The 8,772-nt window shown below is 32.0% G+C and overlaps 1 long non-coding RNA gene across 2 annotated transcripts; it reads left to right on the top strand.

Annotated features, from left to right (window-relative positions):
• The first annotated feature begins 6 nt into the window (after positions 1-6).
• Positions 7-4,861, top strand: LOC134252084 (uncharacterized). 2 transcript variants are annotated; one of them, XR_009988894.1, is made up of 2 exons: positions 7-2,633; positions 2,814-4,861. It is a non-coding gene; the product is annotated as an uncharacterized LOC134252084 (long non-coding RNA). The 2 variants fall into 2 exon arrangements; XR_009988895.1 differs by having other exon boundaries at positions 2,820-4,861.
• Positions 4,862-8,772: the final 3,911 nt, after the last annotated feature.

The following is an 8,772-nucleotide window of genomic DNA, read 5'->3' on the forward strand; positions in this document are numbered from 1 at the left end:
CAACAATTATTAGAATAATAATTGTATTTATGTATTTAATGCGATAATTTGTTTGGAGGTTTCCAGAAACATTTACGTTGGTAAATTGTGAAAATTCTCAGATCCACGCCTTGCCTGAGGGATTGTGTAAGGTCACGTGGTTAGCTCAGCGAGTCATTCACACTCGCGCGCTCACCACCGCTAACATGAAGCACGTCTATTTTGAAGAAATCACAATTTTTTGTGATCGTTATAGTCAGCCAAGAGAAGTGCTTTCTTATTCCATCATTTGTTGATTATTGTCACAATTTGCAAGATTTGTGCTGTTTGAGATTATTTTTTGTTTACTTAACCGAGGGTGTTGCCCACAATTTGTGATAGACGTGCGTGTTATTCACATGTGCAGATTTTGCAATGCCCATGTGGAGTCATGTGGAGTATATTTTTCTGATGATTGGACTTTATTAACTTTGTGTTGTGTTTTGAACTGGCATCGTTCGTTAATTAAAGGACAGAGATTTCCATATACCCACATAATGCGCGTGATTTCTGATTTTTGTTGTTTGTTAAACTAAACGACTAAAACTGAACACATTTATATCAATGGAGACACGGATTTGTTTGGCGAGAAGTTGTGATAATATTCATCAAAGGCAGTATCTGCAGGATGGCGTTGATGGAAAACAAATACGCAGCTGGAGATCATGACGGTCTTTGTGGAGCCACAGAGGTTTCAGGATGAACCTGAGCTATCAAGTCGAGTTGGTGTACATCTGTGCTGCACCCCCTTGCACGACCAGCCAATGCGGACGTGGTTTCGTTGTATAGGAATGCAGATAATTCAGTCGTCTTAATAATAAGGCCAGTATCGTATTCTTAATCATTTTATTGCACAACGTGTTGCGTATGCTTTGAGAAGTCTATGAATAGGAAAGATTATATAGATAAAGCTTGTCAGCAAATTCTGTTGATTAAAAGCAAGGATTGAATTTTAAAGTCAAGCCATTTAATATTTTTGAATTATTAAAAATTACACAGCAAGTTTTTGTTAGCTCGCGTTTCTGTGGAAATTATAGAATTTGTACATTTGTTCGGTTCTTCTAATCTTCTAATGACAGTGGTTTCGGTCTTATGTAGAAATTATTCATTTAGACACGGTTATATGGATTAAGATTTACCATATGAATCAGTTTCCCAAATTTATAATCTTGATAAAATGGAGCTACGGTACAGAGTTTTTTGTTTAGTTCACAAGTTTGTTTATTATTGAATCGAAATAATTTCGGCCTAATGTACTTATCGTGTGGACTTGTAGGGGTATAAATTTATATATGAACCTACCCACGTTGTTTGACAATAGTACAGAGTAGGCCGCATATATGTACTTATTGTGTGGGAGTTTTTGGGTACAAAGTTTATCTGTGCCTACCCACGGTGTTTAGCAATAGTACAGAGTAGGCCGCATATATGTACTTATTGTGTGGGTGTTTATTGGTACAAAGTTTATCTGTGCCTACCCACGGTTTTTAACAATAGTGCAGAGTAGGCCACATATATGTACTTATTGTGTGTTTATTGGTACAAAGTTTATCTGTGCCTACCCACGGTGTTTGACAATAGTACAGAGTAGGCCGCATATATGTACTTATTGTGTGGGTGTTTATTGGTACAAAGTTTATCTGTGCCTACCCACGGTGTTTGACAATAGTACAGAGTAGGCCGCATATATGTACTTATTGTGTGGGTGTTTATTGGTACAAAGTTTATCTGTGCCTACCCACGGTGTTTGACAATAGAACAGAGTAGGCCGCATACATGTACTTATTGTGTGGGAGTTTTTGGTACAAAGTTTAAATGTGCCTACCCACGGTGTTTAGCAATAGTACAGAGTATAGGCCGCATATATGTTCTTATTGTGTGGGAGTCTAGGGTTCATTATTTATTTGTACCTATCCACATGTATAAGATAAGTACAAGGCTAAGGGTTTCTTTGTACCAGTAACAGTTTATGTCGTGTTAGATTTTTTGATTTGGAGATTTTTTAAGTTAACACGACATGGACTGTGGTCGAAGAAATGAAACTTACCAAGATCAATGGCTTAAATTCGTTATGCATTGGCATACCTATGTTAAAGGAGTTTGTTCCTAGTATACTTGTAGATTTTACATATATGCCAATAAGAGGCAGTTATGTATTTGTTTGCACATTATGACATTTGCGTCTAATGTAGCAGGATTTCATTTAGTTTAGAGTTACCCGTACGCTTGATCTTCATGTTTTGTGCGGAGTTTATATGTATGCATATGGGTCGAAGTTATCCATATTTTCACTGTTTTGTTTTAAAGTATATATGCCCTATTACATCTAAACATAATGGCAACTTCATTTCATGTTCATTGCAGTCAATTTTAAGTAAGAGTATCACAATAGTTCTTAGTTGTTACAAAGTACGTGTTACAAATAGTGGTATCTCCTATACATGTGACATTTTTATCTTTTGTTATGGAGTTAATAGATTTATTCTTTAATATTTCGTTTGATGAAATTGGTAGAATCCCGGAACATGTAGAATTTCGTCAAAGCGAATCCTCTCAGCAGGGAATTAATCGATTATTATCAGTATGATTGTAATACAATATATACTGCTATCAAGGTTAGTCTACAGGAAAAAGTTTACTCTTTCTGTTCAAGGTTGTTACATTTAGTTTTTCTATGAGCATGATAATGTACATGATGTATCACTTTGTTTACAACTCAGTTGTTGGTTTTTGGCGTCCTTTCTTTAAATGACACCTTAGACTTAAAAAGTATTCATATAATTTTCATGTTTAAGTTGCAGATGCCTTTTGATGAATTTGCCAGTGTGCATATTTGCTACATCCTAGCAGCCCGAGTTTAGAGGAAGCGTAGCTATAACTGTTAATAGCCCAGAGAGCCCAGCAGAATTGTGCCGGATGCCATGAATCTAATGTTATTGATACAGGTTTGAACTGTTTAACAAATATTGACTTAGCGAGCTGTTTTATCTAACAAATTGCATAAGATCCGCGCCACCGGTGGATAATGTCCTAAACCAGCCCGTCCACTAGTGTTATTCCAGATACAATTTGACATTACCAACAACTTCCATGCGATCAGCCGGTATAAGATTCATATGTTTGCTAGCTAAACTGCTGCAGTGCTGCTACAGGTGTGCCCCAAATCAGCCGTGTAACCAGGATATCCACTACCGTTGGTTCACAAAGCATTCATACCAGCTACATCATTCAATTTGGTTTCAAATAAAACATTTACAGGCGAGTCAGCAAGTAAATAATATAGGAAGATCCCCCCTCCATAAAAATTCAAATAAGTTCCCTATATAGCTGGTAAATATAGGTTTAATTTATTTTTATAAATTAGTACAGACCTCATGCACGGTCAGTACATTAAATAAAAGGTTTTTCAATTTGCGTCCCTTTTCGGAAATTAAGCATTGCCAGGCTAGAATACAATAATAATAATAATAATGATAAAATGATTTTTAAAAAGTTTCTAATAGACAGCATAATGTTAGACATTGTTTGGAGTTACTAGCTCATGTTGTACATTGTACGTTTCTGCGGTCTTTATCTTTAAATATTAATTTGCTTTAATTAACGTAAAATTTTCTCCAACTTATTTTTATATGAAAATTCTATTAATTTTCGGTCTTGTTTGACATCTGTAGTTGAAAGATAATCGTTTTCTTTTGATATTTAGGAAAGGCATTTTTGCACATGGTGGCAGTATTTCATTCTTGACATCTCTTTCCTGTCTGACGATAGCAATGTTATTAACTCAAGCTTGTTATCAAATTTATGGTTACATCCTAGGATTGCGTTCTTTGAATTTGCTATGCTTCGCTCTACCTAATTTCAGTGTGGTAAATTAATGTCTACAGATTCCCTATGTTCATGACATTTTCTATCCTTAATTTTAATTGGCCGGTCAGTATGAAAGTAGGCAGAGTTGTCAAGAACAGATTTGTGAGTTTGTAAGGAAGGCAATCTAGGAACATTCTTGTGTTATTCAGTTTTGTAGTCTATCTATGAAATTTGTTCCAAATCATATTTGTGAAATTTAGATTTTTGGACTTACAATAAATTCTAAACTTTAGAACCGACTTTTCAATTGACACAATATTACATGGTGAACTTAGTATAATCTTCTTCAATCATGTATTTTTCATAATTCTCTCAATATCAATTTATTTTACATGTTTTGTGGAACTTAAGTATGTACAGTAATTTTATTGTACCTTGATCTCAAAAGGAGAGAACTAATACAGGCCCTTGGCCTGCTGTTCAATCCATATTCATATTGTACACTTTGTATATTATGAATAAAATACTTCTTATACTAAAAGCATTCTCACTCATCACTAGGTTGAATTTGTCAAAATTTAAGTTTGTTGACATAATAGATCTCAACCATTAATCCTGATAATAATTGAAACTACTAAATTAACAAAGTGCTACACACCATTTAGATAATTCATTAAGATATGTTTCACATTGTCATTGTCAGGGACAGATCTGGAAATATGCATGCTCTCGATAGATACATGTAGCCCCCGGCCGCTAGCATAATATAATAATTTTTCAAAGCAGGGAAATCTGTAAGTCTGGATCTTTTGCAAATGTGTATATGGTAAGCTACTCATGAGACACAGACAAACTGTTCAGAAATCTCTATTAGGATTTTGAAGGACAACAGTTCAAATGCATGGCATATATATATTTGCTTAAAATCACTTAAACTTAATAAGTTCACATAATCTGTAACATACAAGAATGAAGATCAAATATTGGTCAATGGTAATTATTGTTTTGTTCTTCTTAAAAAAAAAAAATAAATAAATACATATGTAAATAAATAGCAATAAATAATAATAAAGAATTTTTTTCACAATATCATTTTTATTTTAGGCTGTCTTCAAAGCAAAATAAATAATTAAATAAAATTAAAAAAAAATAGACATTTTACCGCATTTGCTTATAAATAATATCAGCGATAAATGATAATAAATAATAGCATTTAATGGCAAAATGTAGAAAAATGTCTTTGTATTTAATTTGCAGTTCTAGAGCATGTTCTAAACAATTTTTAAACGATTTCCTTTCATATCTTATACACTCCCAGCCTGGGGAGTATCTATGTAAAAAATAAAATCGATTATCTGATTGGAAATGATAAAAAAATAATAATATTTAAAATGCGGCCGATAATAAATGAAAAAAAAAAAAAAATAATAATAATATTAATAAATATCTAGCATTTAATAGCTGTTTTTGTTCTACTCCCATTAGTCCGATTCTAGAATGTAGTTTAATTGCGAGTCAGTGTTTAACTGCAGTTCTGTTCTATTCATGATAAATAGTTAGATACTAGGATGTATTTAAATACAGGTCAGTGATTTAACTGCTGTTTTGTTCTACGCGTGAAAATTAGTTAGATATTAGGATGTAATTTAAATGCAGGTCAGTGATTTAACTGCTGTTTTGTTATACTCGCGATAAATATTTTGATACTCACTAAAGATGTAATGTAAATACAGGTCAGTTATTTAACTGCTGTTTTGTTCTACTCTTACAATTGAAAATACCTTAAGGAACATGTTCATTCCCACATTGACAGGTCGGTGAATAACTGCTGTTGGATATCTAAATACTCCTCATCTGACTTCGTTACTTGCTGGCTCAATAAACAATACTTTTCGATTTGTCATTTAATTACTCTGAAATTAGTTTTCTTCCATACTTACATGTATTACTCAATATCGTTATTTATTAACATTGCTCGGATATTATGTTAATACAGGTATTTCCTTCATTATATGACATGTAACTTCATTTTCGTGATAACTGGTAACGGAATAATTAATGAAAGGTAGATTTTTATTTTTCATTTCATTACTTTAAGTTGAAATGTGTGGAGAGGCCAGTGATTAACTGCCTTCATATAGATTTGATGTGTGCAAGCTCACCTTGGATGGCACGGATGTGATTTACATGTCACATTTTACATGGATGTGACCTGCATATCACATCTTGTGGCCTATTTTGTTTTGATGTGCCATCTATTTGCTAACTTTTTTATATGATGTTTTGATTGTCTTGTCTTACAGATACTTTTTTCTAGTCATTTTTGGGGGATCAGACATTATCATATTTTACGTAACTGATAAGTAAAGCTTGTGAATCTGATCCCCCTTCTTGTTTGTTAAATTGTTCACATTTATATCGTCATTTTAATAAATGACATTATTCATCAACATGAAAGTGTTTTATTTGACTTTTACAAAATTAGCAAAAACAAGCTGCGGTGATCTTGCCTATAAGCATTAGAAGACATAAAACAACAATTATTAGAATAATAATTGTATTTATGTATTTAATGCGATAATTTGTTTGGAGGTTTCCAGAAACATTTACGTTGGTAAATTGTGAAAATTCTCAGATCCACGCCTTGCCTGAGGGATTGTGTAAGGTCACGTGGTTAGCTCAGCGAGTCATTCACACTCGCGCGCTCACCACCGCTAACATGAAGCACGTCTATTTTGAAGACCCACCTCCACCCCAGCATTCCTATCCCTTAATATGATCATTAATGTCTTGTAAAATTTATATTATATTATAGTTTTTACTCAATTGTTTTACTGCTTCTATGTATTTGGTTTTGATTACGATCTTTTTGCAAGCTTTTTCTTCTGAAGTTTTGATTGTGTCTTTGATGTACCTTCTTTTTGCCAACTTTTTCTTGTGATGTTTGCCTATTTTGTTTTGATGTGCCATCTATTTGCTAACTTTTTTATATGATGTTTTGATTGTCTTGTCTTACAGATACTTTTTTCTAGTCATTTTTGGGGGATCAGACATTATCATATTTTACGTAACTGATAAGTAAAGCTTGTGAATCTGATCCCCCTTCTTGTTTGTTAAATTGTTCACATTTATATCGTCATTTTAATAAATGACATTATAAATGACATTATTCTAAAAATCAACATGAAAGTGTTTTATTTGACTTTTACAAAATTAGCAAAAACAAGCTGCGGTGATCTTGCCTATAAGCATTAGAAGACATAACTCTGATTGGTAAGAATTATTCCTTTATCATTGACTTTAAAAGATTATTTAAAAATGACTTTTATACCACCAGTGCATGATCAATAACTTTGTACAAATGTATGTAGCAATTTAAGGCTATATATATGTATTTGATTTGAATATTTCATTCTTAAGGCAACACAATTATATCCTTGATTCAAGTATTCATTGTCTTTGTGAAATGTCAATCATCAAACAATATGTTGATTTAAAAATGAAATTTCTTTACAGCATGGTGTTGGTTGCATCATCCGTTTTTTCAAATTCCCACATTCAAATGACCCGCCTTCGGTGAAGGCAAAGGTGTACGTAAATACTTTTACTCTTCAATAATTTTTTCATAGTAATTTTTTTTCTGCTTTGTTCAATCCAAATGAGGAAAGACATTAATCATCTTAGATACGTTAGATGTAGAACGCTGATACAAACACAATTTTTCTTATCTTTACAGGTTGTGCTATTCTTTTCGAGGGGCAGATTCCTTATCAGCCTTTTCAGTGTATGTGATTCTAAGTCTTATAGATCCGCCGCTCTGTTCGACCAATACAGTGAACATAGGATTTCTGTGATTCTGTTTTTTTTTTAAATTCAGTGAATGGATTAATTTAGACGCCGTTTTCACCCTTTAAAAACCCAGTGACTTGAAAGAAAATAAATTAAAACTTGATGGATTTCAAATATGATTAACATATTGAATATGGGTTTGTATTAAAGGTTCAAAAATTAGAAATAATTTGTGTTTATTTTTTAAAATATAAATATATCATTATTCAATGAGAAAAAGTAAATTTTCAGGAAAAATACTTTTGTAACCTCGACTTGAATGTTTTGAAAACGTTTTAAAAACCAAACAAATTAAATTTGAATAAAACATTTTTGAAAATGTTTTTGTTACATTTTAAAACAAGAACATTTGTTGAAATATTTTGTTAAATGTTTTAAAATATTATAAAAACCATACAAAATCACGTGATTAAAACACTGATGAAAAATATTTTTGTAATATTTTAACAAAATGTTCTGGAAACATTTGCTGAAATATTTCACTAAAACGTTTTAAAAACGTTTAAAAAACCATACAAATTCACGTGATTAAAACATTATTCTAATGCAATTGTTTTGTAAAACACTTTTTAATTGACTAATTCACTGATGTTTGAAGCAGTAAAAAGAGCATTAACGAGCGTGAAAGCCTTTTTATTGTGACGTCATAATAGAGCGACGCAAAAGACAATGCTCAGTGACGTATTTCATGTAACAAAATTCATCAAAATAAGACATAATCAAAAAACAAAATGCATGGATTGCATTAGAATGGGAATAACTGATCTTTTAATTTGGTATTTGCGACCGTTAATGCCGATTTAACGGTCGCAAACATCCGTTTTACCGGAGTTTTTTTCCTGATGATACAATTGAAACCGGTAGAGTTTTAATCGGCGTTCTGTTATTTTTTACTATTTAATACTTGTGTGGATTTTTTTTATCAAACTTCTGGATTATATATATATATATATATATATATATATATATATATATATATATATATATATATATATATATATATATATATATATATATAAAGAAGTAATACTTGCTAGGACTGATAGGAAGGTCCCTATCTACCAACAGTGATTTTTCGTCCAATGCATATATTTATCT

The sequence above is a fragment of the Saccostrea cucullata genome, unplaced genomic scaffold (genome assembly GCF_032062105.1).
Source record: "Saccostrea cucullata isolate Sc308-1 unplaced genomic scaffold, CSIRO_AGI_Scuc_v1 ctg17693, whole genome shotgun sequence".
Lineage (NCBI taxonomy): Eukaryota > Metazoa > Mollusca > Bivalvia > Ostreida > Ostreidae > Saccostrea > Saccostrea cuccullata.